At 42.9% G+C, this 18,674-nt stretch overlaps 1 pseudogene; it reads right to left on the bottom strand.

Annotated features, from left to right (window-relative positions):
• Positions 1 to 183: 183 nt before the first annotated feature.
• Positions 184 to 3,727, bottom strand: LOC147458013 (uncharacterized; annotated as a pseudogene).
• Positions 3,728 to 18,674: the final 14,947 nt, after the last annotated feature.

The raw sequence follows: 18,674 nt of genomic DNA, 5'->3' as shown, positions 1-18,674 counted from the left end.
CCTGTAGGTTTACACGAGCAATGTAGCATAGTCAACGAAAAGAAAGCATTGCATGTACACAATACACTTACTTCCAAAGAAAATAAAGTTATCCAAAGTCATCACAAGCATTAAAAACAGGAAGATAGAGACACGAAAGGATTAAATCTCTAAAGACCATAGGCTTCACTAGCTAGTATCTCGTCAGTTGTTGTCATTACTTGCATGCTTTAAGAACCCTACGCCCATGGTGTCACGAAAGCTATCCAGCAAGTCCAAGTGCTTGTTTTCAAGTGCCTCTTGCCGGTTGGAGTTATCTTTCAAGTGTCCACCATTTGTGCCAAAGACTCCTCGACCTTTGGAGTAGACCGCTTGCCATTGGTGGTGGTTGTGGCTTCAATTTTGATTCGGGAGGCTTTGAAGTCTTCTTCGCTTGGTACCTCACTTATCTTAGTATTTTTGTGTGTCGTAGAGGAGGCATGTCTAACACAGTTCGCAAAGGCCCTATCATGATAGTACTCATCTACCACATCATACCATTTACATGTGTATTTTCTATCATTGCCAGATGTACCATTATGTTCTTTATCTAGCCTATATTGGCCAAGTACAGAGCCCCACTTTTTGCGGCATGCCTCTCTATCTTTATCAAAGTCATGGTATGTGGAGGCCAATCGTGCAACCACTTTTTCCCATAGATTGATCCCTTGCTTTTGAGGATTGTTGAACTCCTCGTGCATACCCCCCCTCACATGGATAAGCTGGTCAACCCAGATGTCCTTCCATTGACCCTTGGATTTTTGGATGATGTCTTCATCATCTTCGAGCTCCACAATGCCCTTCTTCTTGGATACCCTCACCTTCTTTGATGAAGCCGTAAATCTCTTGCACATCCTCTCCACCCAAGTGCAAGGCTTCCTTCCTGGATGGTTTTGTGCACCCTTTAGTAGATTGATGGGAGGAGGGATTTGGGCTTGGGACACTCTCTACATGCATAGGCTTATGGCATAGAGGTGGATCATAGGGTGGGGGGGGGGGCTTGAATAATGAAGGAGAGGAGGGCAATGGAGAAGCTAGCATGGCCGTGAAGCCATGTGGAGGCATTGTGAAGGAGTAGTAAGAGGGTTGGGAGAATACATTTTGGGATACATTTTCATCAACGCTGTCGGGGGATAAATGTGCAAATGGTGAGCCGGGAAGGCACCGGGCCCCTAGCTGTGAGAGGTGCGGGAAAAGAGGTGCAGTAGGCACAATCAACGGCAAAAATTCTCAAAACAAACAGTTCTCTTAATTCCAATTAATCAACCGTAATCATCATTAATCAATCATTAATGGAGGCTTAATGCTTCTTACAAGATGAATCCTGGCTTAAACCAGGTGCTAATCAAGAAATGTGATAATAACCTGCTTAATACTGCCTTCTGCTTCTTCCCATTATGGCTTAGGAACTTCCTCTTCCAATAGCCATCAGATTTGTCTTCTAGAATTGAATGGGTTTAGGCTCGGCTAATGGTATAAGATTAGGTTGCGAGATTAGGTTTGGCTAATGAATTGAGATTAGGCATCAGCTTAGTTCAGTGATCTAGCAGGCTTCAATTCCTTGCTTTAATCCGTGACAAGATTTTGCTCAAGCTTCGGTCTCCAAGTTCCTCGCTTGAGATTAGGCTTGGCTAATGAATTGAGATTAGGATTGATATCAGATCTTGGCTTATGGCTTCGAGTTAATAGGCTTAATTCGGCTTAAGAGAGCTTAGAGAGTAGGTTATTGGAAGATTATGAGCTTAAGCTTGAGGATTCGAATAGGGTTTGGATGGTAAATGAGGTTAAGAGCGGATTAAAGATGGCTTAAGAGGTTTCAATTAGGTTAATGAAACCTCAAGAGGCTTCTTCTCCTTCTCCCAACTAGAGATAGAGAGAGCGCTCCCTCAGATGAGGAGGAGAGCTGAAGAGCTTAATTATCCGGAGCTTAAGAAGCTTGAGAGATTGAAGGCGTGAGGAGACCGCTTATGAGATTATGTCCAGGAGATTATGAGGAGGATTCCCTTAAGAATATCGAGCTTATGCTAATAAGAGCTTAGGTTCCCTCTCCCGGAGAGAGATAGAGAGAGCTTACTTTTGAGCTTAAGCTGATGATGATAACAGCTTCGGAGCTTTTCCTCCAAAAGCTTTCCCAAGAATGATCATCCCCCATCACACGAATGCTCCCTTCCTTTATATGGATGCATGCCAAAAAAGCCCCCCTATTCTCAGCTAACCCATTAGCGATATTGCTAATGGGCACAACCGCTTGGTGATGTGGCAGTGGAATTTCAGGCAACACCAAATCCGGTGCGAGCTGGTATCGAAACTGCGCGCGAGCTCATCCGCAGGAGTTTGCACTTCTGTGGCGGTTCCATTTGAGCAGCGTAGCATGCAATGCAAGCTTCCCTTTCCTCCTCGCTGCATGCGGCTTCTGCTGTGCGCCATGCTTTTGTTTTTTTCCCCTCTTCACATTTTCCTTAGGTTTTAAAAACCCTTTTTACTAAGTGAGCACCCAACCCTTGGCCTTTGGGTGGGCGACCATATTATCTAAGGTCATGGGCTTATTATGGCCCTTGAAAGGGCAAACATTTGGCATACATATCGGCCAAGGCAATTCCAAGCACTCAGTAATTTTGGCACCTCCCCGTTTGGCAACATATCGAGTAAATCATTGCCATTAACAACATCTTTCTGCACAGCCGCCCTCGACCGACATTGTCATCGAGAGTCTTGTGCCCATTTTAGTATCGCGGAACTTGCCACAAGCATGCTAAATGCAAGTTTAAGTGATTGCCTTTGGAAAGTTATCCTTCTTTGCATTTGTTGAAAATAGCCAGCTTACTGGCCCTGCTTCTGTTAGGTTTAACCCACAATCTTTGCATTCCAAAAGATGTCATTTCGGACATGATACTCCTCAAGCACTTACTACACTTGCATCGGCCCACATTTGGCATACACATCAGCACCGCACTACCTTAATCCAGATAAATGTGATTGAATAGGGCGACCAGGGCGGTTCGAACCTGGCCCCCAGTGATACTTTAACGACCACTAACTTGGCAACCGCAAACCCGATCTCCGATGTGAAAAGACCGTTATGCTCCACAAAGTGAGCACTTTAACATGTTGCATTCATTCCAGTTTTTTCCCCTCAGCTACAGTTTCCCAATCCGGTACAGATTTGCTACTAACTCAACTTAAAACTGTCATAACTTATTTCCCGTAGCTTCGATTGACGAGCCGTAAAGACACGCACGTACAGCCTTTCAAGTTCTTCGATTCTGATTAATCAAATCCCAACTATGACCACTTCAAGCATACTCACTATTTGGCATTACCAAGACATCTTTTGGTCCTTTGAGCCCCATATGATACACTTTCAGCTTATAAATAGCGAAGCAGCATAATATCCACATAAGCACACACAATCTAAATCAATCAACTTCAAGAATTTCTGGTCCAAATATGCTGTGCCAGGATCTAGCAGAAAGAAACCACCACGTAGACCCAAAAACACCCATCCATACTGTACCTGCTTTTGAAGATCTTTCGAATCGCCTAGGTCAAATACTATTAAGATCACATAACATTGATGGCCTCCACAATATACTAGAGCTTCACCTGAAGCATAGTGCAGTAGCCGCATCTCATCAACTTTTGGTAACTTAAGGTCGTTACCAACAAGAATCAAAGAATTCTGACTCCCTTTAACTGGTAGCCAGGGCATCACTGACATAAGAATTAGGAATAATATCCAAATCCAGCCACATTTGGCACATTGCCAAAAGAAATGAAAAATCCTGAGCACTTTATGCATTATTAGGGATGATTTAGCATCATCACCCCTTCTAGTTCACGGCCATTACAAAAAATCTTAGGACTTTCTGGACCTGTATCATCAGAGAGATTTTTACCTGGCTCTTGAGGTTGATAATGAATAATAGCTTTGTCCTGAAAATCTTCATCCATAACATCCTTGGGAATATCATCCTTGGAAGTCTTTGCATTCCTCAAAGCTATAGGAGTTGGCTCCTCTTGCAGCCCGTATATAAGCATAGATGTAGAATCCATGTCAATATCCTATTCGCGATCAGCATGATGTAGGCAATCTCCAATATTGCCCTCTACTTCCTCATCTGCATGGATGCTACTTAGCAAGCCATTATTACTTTGAAAAGGTTCATCAAGCACCCTCTCTGATGGGGTACATGCATCACAAGGTTGAGCTATATCGCTATAACCTTCTCCTTCAGATTGGGTCAAAAAATCTTCAATTATAGGATTTGCACCTGTGATAAGAGATTCCGCAAACATATTGCCAGAAATAACCATAGGCTCACTGGCATTGTCAGGTACATCCTGTGTTAGGTTCACAGTCTCGTCCACTTCATCATCTATTGCATGCATAATAGATTTGCTTCTGCAATCATCTGTAATAACTCTGCTGCCCTGCTCAGCTATGGTGCCGATAGAACCATTAGAAGCCTGTAGTGGCTCATCTTCTTGATAAACTTGTTGAGAGCATCCCATGCCAAGGTCAGTATCTTGAAAAAAATTTGTTGTACAGTCTAGCTCTTCACTAGAACCATTATTCGAAGTAACTTCCATGCAAGCAATCTTCGAAAAAATTCATACATTTGTGTTTCAACAGTAAATTCATTTGTGTTTGAACAGTTAATTCATTATGTACCTTTGCTTGGTTGCTCAAAATATGGTCCTTTGTCGTTGAATCTGCTTCTTCCAAAGCTGTATTTTCCTTGGCTTGACTTCTTGCATAAATATGGTCCCAAAATTGATCATAATTAAGGAACTGCATACGATCCCCTTCTTCTTTATAGAAAACAATCTGGATTCGTTCACTAATCTCCTTCACTGTTAACTCGATAATTCTTGAGCTTTCAAGAACAAAACCATCTGCAAAATAGTCCCACTGCGTGGGATATGTTTCGGCCAGTTCTCGTACCTTATCTTTAAACTCGGAGATTACAACTTCTTCAAAGGTTGAAATCATTCGATCTTCTGGAATTCCTTGGCTCTTCATCTCCACTTGATAGCATGCAAGGAGTCCATCTGGATCATGACCTTGAAAAATCCCATACTGTTCATGTACAACATCAAGTGCCATCTCCACTGCAGCATCAATCTGCTCTTTCATCTTCATAACTTTTACTTCATGCAAACACCTCTGAACTAAGCCCAACATTTTTGGCAGAACTGCTGTTGCTAGATTTTTATCGAATTGATTGAAGTTGTAATCTGCTATAAACTGCTTCAATTTTGCTGGAATCTCCATCCTGACCTCCCACCCCGGCTCGTTTCACATCGGGTTCACCAAGAATGTCGGGGGATAAATGTGCAAATGGTGAGCCGGGAAGGCACCGGGCCCTTGGCTGTGAGAGGTGCGGGAAAAGAGGTGCAACATGCACAATTAACGGCAACATTGCTCAAAACAAACAGTTCTCTTAATTCCAGTTAATCAATCGTAATCATCATTAATCAATCATTAATGGAGGCTTAATGCTCCTTACAAGATGAATCCTTACTTAAACCCGGTGCTAATCAAGAAATGTGATAATAACCTTCTTAATACTGCCTTCTGCTTCTTCCTGTTATGGCTTAGGAACTTCCTCTTCCAATAGCCATCAGATTTGTCTTCTAGAATTGAATGGGTTTTGGCTTGGCTAATGGTATAAGATTAGGCTGAGAGATTAGGTTTGGCTAATGAATTGATATTAAGCATTGGCTTAGTTCAGTGATCCTGCAGGCTTCAATTCCTTACTTGCTTTAATCCGTGACAAGATTTTTCTCAAGCTTCGACCACCAACTTCCTCTTGCATGCCTTGCCAAAAACTAGCTCGAGAGATTAGGCTTGGCTAATGACTTGAGATTAGGCTCGGCTAATGAATTGAGATTAGGCTTGATGTAAGGTCTCTGACCCCGATCAAATGAGCACCATTGTACCATGAAATGAACATAATGGAAAAAGTTACTATTTTTAGCAGTTTTTCAAATTCTGTCAGTGCCATGATGTTTAGAATGTTTTAAAGCTTCGAAATGTGAATAAAAATAATTTTTGTAAAAAAATTCCAAAAATAGTAAGTTTTTGGTCACCCGACCCGTCCAGTTTTGATCGTCTCGAAAAATTGCACACGTACCCCGAATTTGAGAAAAATGCATTTTCGGACCCCGAGGGCTGCTAAATATGGCAGGTACTCGAGCCAGTACGTCTTAGTTAGAGCTTTGTATAGCAAATTTCGACATCAAAATCCGATCCGTATGACCCGTTTTAGCCTGGAACCAATTTTCCTAAAAATTGTCCGAGGAGGTACCGGGGGCCCGAGGCTGTGTGGGAATAGGTTCCAGCCCACTCCAGACCAGCTTTAGCAGCTAGGGGGCGCCCTCTTGCTTTGTGGGAGTCTTGGGAAAGCTGCCAAGCCAGCAAATCAGTCTCAGAACCAAATAACCAAGCCAACCTGACACTTGGTGGGCAGGGAACTGGACTTGCCATGCTTAACTAGAGAAGCTCCCAGATGCAATTAGCAACACAGATCGATTTTCAGCCTGTAGGAGCCTATTTAAAGACCTGCACACACACACACACACACACACACACTTATGCACACACACACACACACACACACACAGTGCATACACACACACCTACACACACTGGGAAGGTGCTGCCGGTTCACACACTTTTTGAAGGAGAAGCAAGGAGGGGTGCTGCCGAATTCTCGCCTCAAGAAGCTCGATTAGATCAGAGAATCGAGAAGATTATCAGCGCTTAATCACGGTAACCACGGTTTAATTAATGCCATTTGTAAATTCTTTTCATTACCATCTAAATTCCTCGTCCATTATGCTTATCCCTAGTCGAAATTCTCTATGACTACTCTTTAAATTCTCCTTATTCATAATCTATTATGTAATCATCATTCCATAGCTGAATTATCAAGCCATTTTTCACTCTCAATTAATGATTAGTGCATGATTATTAGAATTTTCTCTCTCTAGGTAGCATAGTATTAATCGACAAGCCGGTAATTGTGTAGATTTAAGAGAATCACTTTTTCTATCACCAATTAATATTGTAACTAAATTAAATTCATTTTCTTTATGCATTAAGGTGTAATTAAGGAAAAATTAATCTATCATTAAGTCTCTACGAGTTGACTTTCCTCACACATATGCATAAAATAAATCTGCATCATCTAGTTGCTAGGAAGGAGATTAATCATACTTAATTCATCTCTCTGGTAATTCCATTAGTGAAATCCTACTATTCTTAATCACGTAAGCCGAGGAATTATCTTTAGAGCAGGTTCCCATAGGATTATGTGCCATCCTTAATGATTGCTTTATGAAAGAAATCTAGACCTCTCATATAGAGAAATTAATTGATGTCACTAATCTATCCGTTGGACTGTTATGATGCTTGCGAACCTTAGCTCTTTCTCCAAGCTAATAATTTAAAGTAGTGAGAAATGGCCCTGGTTAAGAGGACGCGCTTTGGTGGTGCCCACGATCGCGAGGCAGGAACGAGTAATGTCAACGGAAAGGGGAAAGCTCCGATGGAGGAACAAATACCGGCCATCTCACGGGCCATCGATGAAGAAGTGGAAGAGGTAGATCATATTTTTATTCAAGTTGTTTAAATTAACATTGCATACGATAGTTAGGAATGAACATATTCCCGAACATGTTGGAGAAATCTGACGTAAACCTCGGCATTAAATTCATTGTACATTAAGTGTTAGAAGTAGGAAAGAAATGATTGATGGGTATGCTGTTTGGAGTAGGAAAGAATGTTTGCTAGGGAAAATTTATCTCGGCATGTTCATTTTATTTCCAATGTTGAATCAGTCCTGACCCCCGTACTGATCACAGGGGGTAGAGTTCCTCGTTAGGGCTCTTGAATCCACGACTTGCTTTCTATGCGGTGGATACCCACGACTTGCTTTCTATGCGGTGGGAACCCACGTCTTGCTTTCTATGCGGTGGGAGTGTCCATGACGTGCTTTCTATGCAGTGGACATACCTAGTTGTATGGACAGCTAGGCGACAACGGGAGGAGTGAACTCTCGCTGGAGGGGGGATGTTGTACCTCCAGAACATTGGAAATTTTATGAATAAGTTTGATTAGAATTTTTACTAGAATTCTGTCTTGGTGTTGTTTGCAATACTGGTTGAAGGGCTGTCTTAACGAACCATGTGATTCGGAATTAAACAAGGAATATCTATGTTGAACAACCTTTGTGGTAGTAATTAGGTCACACGAGGAAGTGTGAGTGTGGGGGTGGAAGGTGGGGGCTTGGCATAGGTTGCCAATGCCTACGAGATGGGTGGTCCCGATTAGTCGGGAACTCTCTGTCCTCATAGTGCTTACTCGATATTAGTAACGCTCATTGCCCCTAGAGCGGGGAATTCTCGAGAGTACGTGCCTCTGAAACATGGGGAAAAAGGCACTCGAGGCTTCTCTCCTCTTGGAAGGTGGGTCTTAGGATCGCTAGATAGTTCAAGTACGCTTCCCCTGCGAGGTGGAGCTAGATCTCCCTGCTAGTAGGCTTGAATTCGACTCACTTTGTGATGAGGGATCGTTCGCTAGTCGAACCTTGAACCATTTTGTTTGCTTCCGCAATAGATCTAGTGGCCACCGGGTTCACCATTAGATCCTCCATTGGAAACGGCGGGTTGGGGACCTCACACCTGGTATTAGAGCCTAGGTTAGTATGGGAAATGAAGTCGTATTGTTTGAACATTTAAAAGGAACTGAAAGTATGTAGGTAGTTGATCCAAATTCCTTGCATTGGTGTTGCAGGAAGACCCCGTGCTAGAGTATCGGAAGTTCCAAGTGTTTGAGCTTATTTATGAGCAAGCTCGAAGATCCCCAGTTTACCAGTTCAGGCGAGATGTCATGGAGATACTATTGAAGGCTTATACGCCACACTCCACTCGCATTGATAGAGGATGGGAACTTGATTGGACATTTCCAGGAGGGGTTTACTACATCAACGCTCGAAAGCTAGGATGCCTGGCTACCGACTTGAAGAAGATACGTTGGGGAGAAGAGTTGAGAGTAATAGAGATATTCTATTTGGTGCCTACACGATTGGACCAGACTGTTTCAGACAATTCCAATCAAACCATCAACGACTATCTCTTGGAGAAGGTCACCAATGTGATCCCAGCGAACCGAGTCAAAACCTTTGGATTACTGAAAGTGGAGCTCCGGCCCGATATCTTAGTTTATTATCCACTCAAGAATGAGTATAGAAACTACTACATGAATGAAGTAGTACATCATGTCAATACCATCTCCTAGGCGTATTTTATACACAATCTATAAAGCCATGTAATAAGGTGATCATCAGTTATCTTAAACCTTGAGGGGTTTCAATTGTAATAAATTTTCATCAATAAAGTGCTTTTTTTCTCTGAATCTCTGTCTCTTGACAAAGTAGAATCTTGAAATTTATTCAAAGTCTCGTGTCTATTTTGAAATCCAAGTAATGTATCAAGAATTTGTATAATCCATGTAGGTACTGCCTGTTGCTCTGTACTCGGAAGTGCAAGAGAAGAAGCTTCTCCTTAAGCAAGCCCAACCTCCAATCTTTAAGGGCGAGGGGGCAAATGTGGAGAGAGATGCGGAAGTATGGATGGAAGCCATGGACGATTACTTTGAAGCTGCGGGGACCCAACCCATAAATCAGACCATGCTTGCGATGTTCCGCTTGACTGCAGAGATATGGATATTAAGGGATCTTCCTAGTCCTAGGAAGACATCAAAGCTGCAATAATGGGGCGTTATTTACCGCCTGCCTATAGAACCTTGAAGATGAATGAATTCTTTTCACTTCGACAGCTGAATTCATCTGTCGAAGAATACTATGCAAAGTTTGTGACTCTTCGGAGATATGCTCCTAAGATGACCTTGGAACAACAGGTGGCAAGGTTTTGCCAAGGACTAATCGATCCCCTGAATACTCGGTTGGAAGCTCTCATGCCAACGACGCTTCAGGATGCCTTGTTGAGAGCCAAACCTCTAGCTCTCGAAGTACAAAAGGCGAATCAGAACAGAAGGAATCATTGGGCAAAGAGGGCAAGGACCACTGCTTGGGATAACAGACCAGCCAACCAAGCATATAACCAGCGCCCTATTGTGGTTACCACCACAACCATGGAATTCCGTGATGTTCGATGCTATGGTTGCGGCGAGCATGGACATTACAGATCCAATTGTCCCAGGAACATTCGGGCAACCAACGCCAATGCCATACCCTTGAATACCCGTGGGCGTGGCCAAGCTAATGGAAGAGGAGGACGAGGAAGGATGAACAGAGGGCAAGGGCGTGGAGCTACCGCGAGAGTGAATGCCGCAGTGGTACAACCAACTGTGGGTGATGAAGCATTGGAGAGAGAAACTCTACATGCTGCAATTGACAATCCCAATGGTTGCGAACAATATGCAGTCATTCATACGCCAGGATCTCTCAAAGGTGAACAAGTTAACTTCCTTATAGATTGTGGTAGTACTCTTTCATTTCTTTCACCCAGATGCATGAGGAAGCTAAAGCTAGATAAGTATCCAACAAGAAAGCTAGTTGTTGAGTTAGCAAACGGCAAGGAGGTAATATCTCAACACTTTGCAGGCAAAATTGACTTTGATCTAGGGGGACACCCAACTTCTGCCCAATTTCGAACCTTACCCTTAGGATTCTTTGATGGGATACTAGGGATGGACTGGCTAAAGCAAAATAGGGCCCACATACATTGTGCACAGGAAAATTTTACCTTTACAGATAACTTGGGTAATGAAGCCTTAATCCATGGGAAAAATGGGAGACCTAGGGCTACTCTAGTTAAGGCCAACAAACTTTTGAAGGGACTAAGGAAGGGTCAGCAAATTTATGCGGTTAAACTCAACAAGGTGGACCAATCAGATACCTCACTTCGACCAAACTGGTTGAGGGAGTATGATGATGTATTCCCTGAAGACCTTATGAATCTTCCACCACATAGAGAGGTAGATCATGAGATTGAGACTATCCTTGGGTGTGAACCTATCTCAAAAAGACCTTATAAAATGTCACTTCCAGAGGCCATTGAACTCAAGGAACAACTTAGGCAACTCATTGAGCAAGGATTCATTCGATCCAGTACTTCTCCTTGGGGTGCTCCAGTTCTTTTTCAGAAGAAGAAGGATGGGACCTTAAGGTTATGCATAGACTATTGTGGACTGAACCAGGTAACTGTCAAGAACAAGTATCCAATTCCAAGGATTGAAGAACTTTTGGACAGACTCCACGGCGCCAAAATATTTACAAAGATAGATCTAAGATTAGGATATTACCAAATCAGGATCAAGGAATCAGATATTCCAAAGACAGCTTTCAATACTAGGTATGGGCACTACGAGTTCACAGTAATGTCTTTTGGTTTAACAAATGCTCCTGCAAGCTTCAATCGACTTATGCAGGATATTTTCAGACCTTACCTGGATGATTTTGTCTTGGTTTTCTTTGATGACATTCTGATCTACTCTAAGAACGAAGCAGATCACAAAGATCATGTCCGCAAGGTACTTGATCTCCTTCGAGAACATCAGCTTTACGCTAAAGAGAGCAAGTGCACTTTTTGCTCACCAAAAGTCAACTATCTTGGATTTGTCATATCGGCTGGAGGGATTTCAGTGGACCTTGACAAGGTCAAGGACATCATTGATTGGCCTCAACCATTCACCGTCAGCGAAGTAAGAGGATTTCTTGGAATAACAGGATGGTACAGGATTTTTGTCAAGGACTATGCACGTATTGCTGCACCTTTGACGGAACTCTTGAAGAAAGGAATGAGGATTGAATGGAAGACCAAGCACGAGTCTAGCTTTGCTAAGATAAAAGAGTTCTTGGTCTCGGCTCCTATTTTAAAGCTTCCAGATTCCAGCAAGGAATTTGTAGTAGCGACTGACGCTAGCAAATTTGCTCTAGGCGGAGTTCTTACTCAAGAAGGAAGATCAGTGGCGTATACTTCGTGAAAGCTGAGAGATCATGAGAAGAATTATCCTACTCATGATTTGGAACTTTAGCAGTTATACATGCGTTGAGGTTATGGAGACATTATCTTCTTGGGCGCAAGTTTCAACTGGTTACAGACCACAAGAGCTTAAAATGGATTTCTACTCAACCTATTCTCAATATGCAACAACGACGATGTTAGCCGAAAATCCTTTCTCGGAACTATCTCTATTCCAAATAACCCTATCTGGGATAGAATCAAAGAAGCATCTTTGGTAGATCCAACGTACCAACGTATAGTATCTCTAGTCCAGCAGAATAAGATGCTTGAAGCTAAAGATTACTCTCTTATGGGAGGATGTCTTTACTACAGACATAGACTCTGTGTACCCAGAGACCCAGCTCTACAGAAAACTATTCTGTATGAAGCACATTATAGCCCTACATCCGGACATCCAGGCTATGCTAAGACTCTTCATGCTGTCAGGAGGAGTTATTTTTGGTCTGGAATGAAAGGGGACATACTTCGCTATGTGAGGCAATGTCTTTTTTGTCAGCGGATAAAGGCCGAAAGAATCAAGTTACCAGGGCAACTTCAACCTCTTGACATACCCCAGATGAAATGGGAATGCATCAGTATGGATTTTGTTACAAGATTACCTTCTACAGGAGGTTACGACTCTGTTTTCGTGGTTGTTGATATGCTTACGAAGGTGGCTCATCTAATACCCATAAAGACAACTTTTACTGCTTCAGATATTAGTCGGGTATTCATCAAGGAGATTTTTAGGTTACATGGTCTACCCAAGCGTATCGTCAGTGATAGAGATGCCAAGTTTACATCAAAATTTTGGACTTCTCTTTTCCAATCTATTGGGTCACAATTAGCCTTCAGTACAGCGTATCATCCGTAGACAGATGGGAAAACTGAGAGAGTTAATCAAGTCATTGAGGACATTCTCAGAGCCTATTGTTCACAAGAGCCAAAGAAGTGGTTACAATATCTACCTTTGGTGGAGTATGCTTATAATTCTTCCGAACACAGAAGCATTGGAATGTCACCTTTAAAAGCCCTTTATGGACAGGAATGCTTAGCACCACTGAACTTCTCAGATCCAACCATCAGGGTAGAAGCTTCTAGAAAGATGTTAGAAGATGTGGAAGCACAGACTAGAGCTATTCGCCAGGAAATTTAGGCCGCTCAGGATAGACAGAAGCACTATGCAGATAAGAACCGTTCAGAAAGAACTTTCAAAGAAGGAGATAAGGTTTTGCTGTGAGTCCGACCAAAGAAAAGCAACTTATCTCTAGGCAGATATAAGAAGCTAAGCCCAAGGTATTGTGGACCATTCGAGATTGTTAAGGTTGTGAGTGACCAAGCCTACAAGCTAAAGTTACCTGCAAACTTGAAGGTTCATGATGTATTCCACGTCAGCTTACTCAAACCCTATATTCCTAACCCTGAAATTTCTTTGGACTCAGATCAGATAGTCATGCCAGCACAAGGAGTTCTCGAGCTCCAACCTGACTACGTACTGGAAACAAGGGAAAGGAAGTTACGCAACAGAACTATCACGGAGCATCTGGTAAAGTGGAAGGATTACCCTGAAGAAGATGCAACTTGGGAGGACGAACCAACGCTCATAAAGGATTACCCAAGCACATTCTTGAGATGAGGACATCTCAAATTTTTCACGTTGGGGAGGTTGTAAGGTCTCTGACCCCGATCAAATGAGCACCATTGTACCATGAAATGAACATAATGGAAAAAGTTACTATTTTTAGCAGTTTTTCAAATTCTGTCAATGCCATGATGTTTAGAATGTTTTAAAGCTTCGAAATGTGAATAAAAATAATTTTTGTAAAAAAATTCCAAAAATAGTAAGTTTTTGGTCACCCGACCCGTCCGGTTTTGATCGTCTCGAAAAACTGCACCGAGGGCTGCTAAATATGGCAGGTACTCGAGCTAGTATGTCTTAGTTAGAGCTTTGTATATCAACTTTCGACATCAAAATCCGATCCGTATGACCCGTTTTAGCCTAGAACCAATTTTCCTAAAAATTGTCCGGGGAGGTACCGGGGGCCCGAGGCTGTGTGGGAATAGGTTCCAGCCCACTCCAGACCAGCTTTAGCAGCTAGGGGGCGCCCTCTTGCTTTGTGGGAGTCTTGGGAAAGCTGCCAAGCCAGCAAATCAGTCTCGGAACCAGTTAACCAAGCCAACCTAACACTTGGTGGGCAGGGAACTAGACTTGCCATGCTTAACTGGAGAAGCTCCCAGATGCAATTAGCAACACAGATCGATTTTCAGCCTGTAGGAGCCTATTTAAAGACCTGCACACACACACACACACACACACTTATGCACACACACACACACACACACACACACACACACACACACACACACACACACACACACACACACACACACACACACACACACACACACACACACACACAGTGCATACACACACACCTACACACACTGGGAAGGTGCTGCCGGTTCACACACTTTTTGAAGGAGAAGCAAGGAGGGAGGTGCTGCCGAATTCTCGCCTCAAGAAGCTCGATTAGATCAGAGAATCGAGAAGATTATCAGCGCTTAATCACGGTAACCACGGTTTAATTAATGCCATCTGTAAATTCTTTTCATTACCATCTAAATTCCTCGTCCATTATGCTTATCCCTGGTCGAAATTCTCTATGACTACTCTTTAAATTCTCCTTATTCATAATCTATTATGTAATCATCATTCCATAGCTGAATTATCAAGCCATTCTTCACTCTCAATTAATGATTAGTGCATGATTATTAGAATTTTCTCTCTCTAGGTAGCATAGTATTAATCGACAAGCCGGTAATTGTGTAGATTTAAGAGAATCACTTTTTCTATCACCAATTAATATTGTAACTAAATTAAATTCATTTTCTTTATGCATTAAGGTGTAATTAAGGAAAAATTAATCTATCATTAAGTCTCTACGAGTTGACTTTCCTCACACATATGCATAAGATAAATCTGCATCATCTAGTTGCTAGGAAGGAGATTAATCATACTTAATTCATCTCTCTGGTAATTCCATTAGTGAAATCCTACTATTCTTAATCACGTAAGCCGAGGAATTATCTTTAGAGCAGGTTCCCATAGGATTATGTGCCATCCTTAATGATTGCTTTATGAAAGAAATCTAGACCTCTCATATAGAGAAATTAATTGATGTCACTAATCTATCCATTGGACTGTTATGATGCTTGCGAACCTTAGCTCTTTCTCCAAGCTAATCATTTAAAGTAGTGAGAAATGGCCCCGGTTAAGAGGACGCACTTCGGTGGTGCCCACGATCGTGAGGCAGGAACGAGTAATGTCAACGGAAAGGGGAAATCTCTGATGGAGGAACAAATACCGGCCATCTCATGGGCCATCGATGAAGAAGTGGAAGAGGTAGATCATATTTTTATTCAAGTTGTTTAAATTAACATTGCATACGATAGTTAGAAATGAATATATTCGCGAACATGTTGGAGAAATCCGACGGAAACCTCGGCATTAAATTCATTGTACATTAAGTGTTAGAAGTAGGAAAGAAATGATTGATGGGTATACTGTTTGGAGTAGGAAAGAATGTCTTCTAGGGAAAATTTAGCTCGGCATGTTCATTTTATTTCCAATGTTGAATCAGTTCTGACCCCCCTACTGATCACAGGGGGTAGAGTTCCTCGTTAGGGCTCTTGAATCCACGACTTGCTTTCTATGCGGTGGATACCCACGACTTGCTTTCTATGCGGTGGGAACCCACGTCTTGCTTTCTATGCGGTGGGAGTGTCCATGACGTGCTTTCTATGCAGTGGACATACCTAGTTGTATGGGCAGCTAGGCGACAACGGGAGGAGTGAACTCTTGCTGGAGGGGGGATGTTGTACCTCCAGAACATTGGAAATTTTATGAATAAGTTTGATTAGAATTTTTACTAGAATTCTGTCTTGGTGTTGTTTGCAATACTGGTTGAAGGGCTGTCTTAACGAACCATGTGATTCGGAATTAAACAAGGAATATCTATGTTGAATAACCTTTGTGGTAGTAATTAGGTCACACGAGGAAGTGTGAGTGTGGGGGTGGAAAGTGGGGGCTTGGCATAGGTTGCCAATGCCTACGAGATGGGTGGTCCCGATTAGTCGGGAACTCTCTGTCCCCATAGTGCTTACTCGATATTAGTAACGCTCATTGCCCCTAGAGCGGGGAATTCTCGAGAGTACGTGCCTCTGAAACATGGGGAAAAAGGCACTCTAGGCTTCTCTCCTCTTGGAAGGTGGGTCTTAGGATCGCTAGATAGTTCAAGTACGCTTCCCCTGCGAGGTGGAGCTAGATCTCCCTGGTAGTAGGCTCGAACTCGACTCACTTTGTGATGAGAGATCGTCCGCTAGTCGAACCCTGAACCATTTTGTTTGCTTCCGCAATAGATCTAGTGGCCTTCGGGTTCACCATCAGATCCGCCATTGGAAACGGCGGGGTGGGGACCTCACACTTGATATCAGATCTTGGCTTATGGCTTTGAGTTAATAGGCTTAAGAGCGCTTAGAGAGTAGGTTATTGGAAGATTATGAGCTTAAGCTTGAGGATTCGAATAGGGTTGGATGGTAAACGAGGTTAAGAGTGGATTAAAGATGGCTTAAGAGGTTTCAATTAGGTTAATGAAAGCTTAAGATGCTTCTTCTTCTTCTCCCGGATAGAGATAGAGAGAGCGCTCCCTCAGATGAGGAGGAGAGCTTAAGATCTTAATTATCCGAAGCTTAAGAAGCTTGAGAGCTTGAAGGCATGAGGAGATTGCTTATGAGATTATGTCCAGGAGATTATGAGGAGGATTCCCTTAAGAATATTGAGCTTATTTGATAATAAGATCTTAGGTTCCCTCTCCCGGAGAGAGATAGAGAGAGCTTACTTGTGAGGTTAACCTGATGATGATAGGAGCTTCGGAGCTTGTCCTCCCAAAGCTTTCCCAAGAATGATCATCCCCCATCACACGAATCCTCCCTTCCTTTATATGGATGCATGCTGAAAAACCCCCCTATTCTCGGCTAACCCATTAGCGATATCGCTAATGGGCACAGCTGCTTGGTGACGTGGGAGCGGAATTTCAAGCAACACCAAATCCGGCGCGAGCTGATATCGAAACTGCACGCGAGGTCATCCCCAGCAGTTTGTGCTTCTGTGGCGGTTCCATTTGAGTAGCGTAGCACGTGCTGCAAGCTTTCCTTTCCTCCTCGCTACCTGCGGCTTTTGCTGTGCACTATGCTTTTGTTTTTTTCCCCTCTCCACACTTTCCTTAGGTTTAAAAAAAAACCGTTTTTAGTAGGTGAGCGGCCAACCCTTGGCCTTTGGGCGGGCAACCATATTATCTAAGGTCATGGGCTTATTATGGCCCTTGAAAGGGCAACATTTGGCATACATATCGGCCAAGGCAATTCAAAGCACTCAGCAATTTTGGCACCTCCCCGTTCGGCATACATATCGAGTAAAGCATTGCCATTAACAAAATCTTTCTATAGCCGCCCTCGACCGACATTGTCATCGAGAGTCTTGTGCCCATTTTAGTATCGCGGACCTTGCCACAAGCATGCTAGATGCAAGTTTAAGTGATTGCTTTGGAAAGTTATCCTTCTTTGCATTTGTTGAAAATAGCCAGCTTCCTGGCCTTGCTTCTCTTAGGTGTAACCCGCAATCATTGCATTCCAAAAGACGTCATTTCAGACATGATACTCCTCAAGCACTTACTACACCTACATCGGCCCACATTTGGCATACACATCAGCACCGCACTGCATTAAGCCAGATAAATGTGATTGAAGAGGGCGACTAGGGCGGTTCGAACCTGGCCCCCAGTGATACTTTAACGGCCAATAACTTGGCAACTGTAAACCGGATCTCCGATCTAAAAAGATGGTTATGCTCCACAAAGTGAGCACTTCAGCCTGATGCATTCATTCCAGTTTTGTCCCCTCAGCTCCAGTTGCCCAATCCGGTAAACAGAGGGTACGAGAAGGAGCCCAAGCAGAAGCAAAAGAACGCATTGCAAAAAGAAGACTTCTATGACAACAACAACAAAGTGGATCACCATTGCGAATAAATGCTATTTGACTAAAGCATTATGGTGAAGACACAGTGGAACCATAATTGCAGTCAAAGTGGGTAGCAATCAAGTTGGATCGACGGCATTGCTTGATTTTGGAGCTCAAGCAAATCTGATCTCTTACAAATTATACAAACAACTCAAGCCAACTTTTTCGAGTAGACCTTAATGTCATCTCCCCTCTTTGTAACACTGTCTCCTTTGTTAGAGATGTCAAGTGCTGCTTCCACCACCTTCTCTGTGATGACAATCATTGTATCAGGCTTGCCTTGTAGATCTGTAACTCGGGCTATACCGTCCTCTTTGATTGTGGTGACAAAATCCCACACTCTTTTAATATCAATCCCTATTGGCAAGGCTTCAAAGTAATTGTGGAGATCCAGTTTCTCCAAGTAATCTCCCATCTTGCTCCTGACAAATTCATTGAGATCTGGAGGTATCATGGGTAGATCCACTGCATTTCCCTCCGGATCTTTAAAGACTCCTTGGTAGATTCTCAGATCATTGGTCTCTAGTAGGTCATCTTGAATCCAAGTG

This window comes from Adiantum capillus-veneris, chromosome 5 (genome assembly GCF_014529385.1).
Source record: "Adiantum capillus-veneris isolate H3 chromosome 5, ASM1452938v2, whole genome shotgun sequence".
Lineage (NCBI taxonomy): Eukaryota > Viridiplantae > Streptophyta > Polypodiopsida > Polypodiales > Pteridaceae > Adiantum > Adiantum capillus-veneris.
Note: the sequence above shows the minus strand (reverse complement) of the source record. Positions and strands in the feature narration are given on the sequence as shown.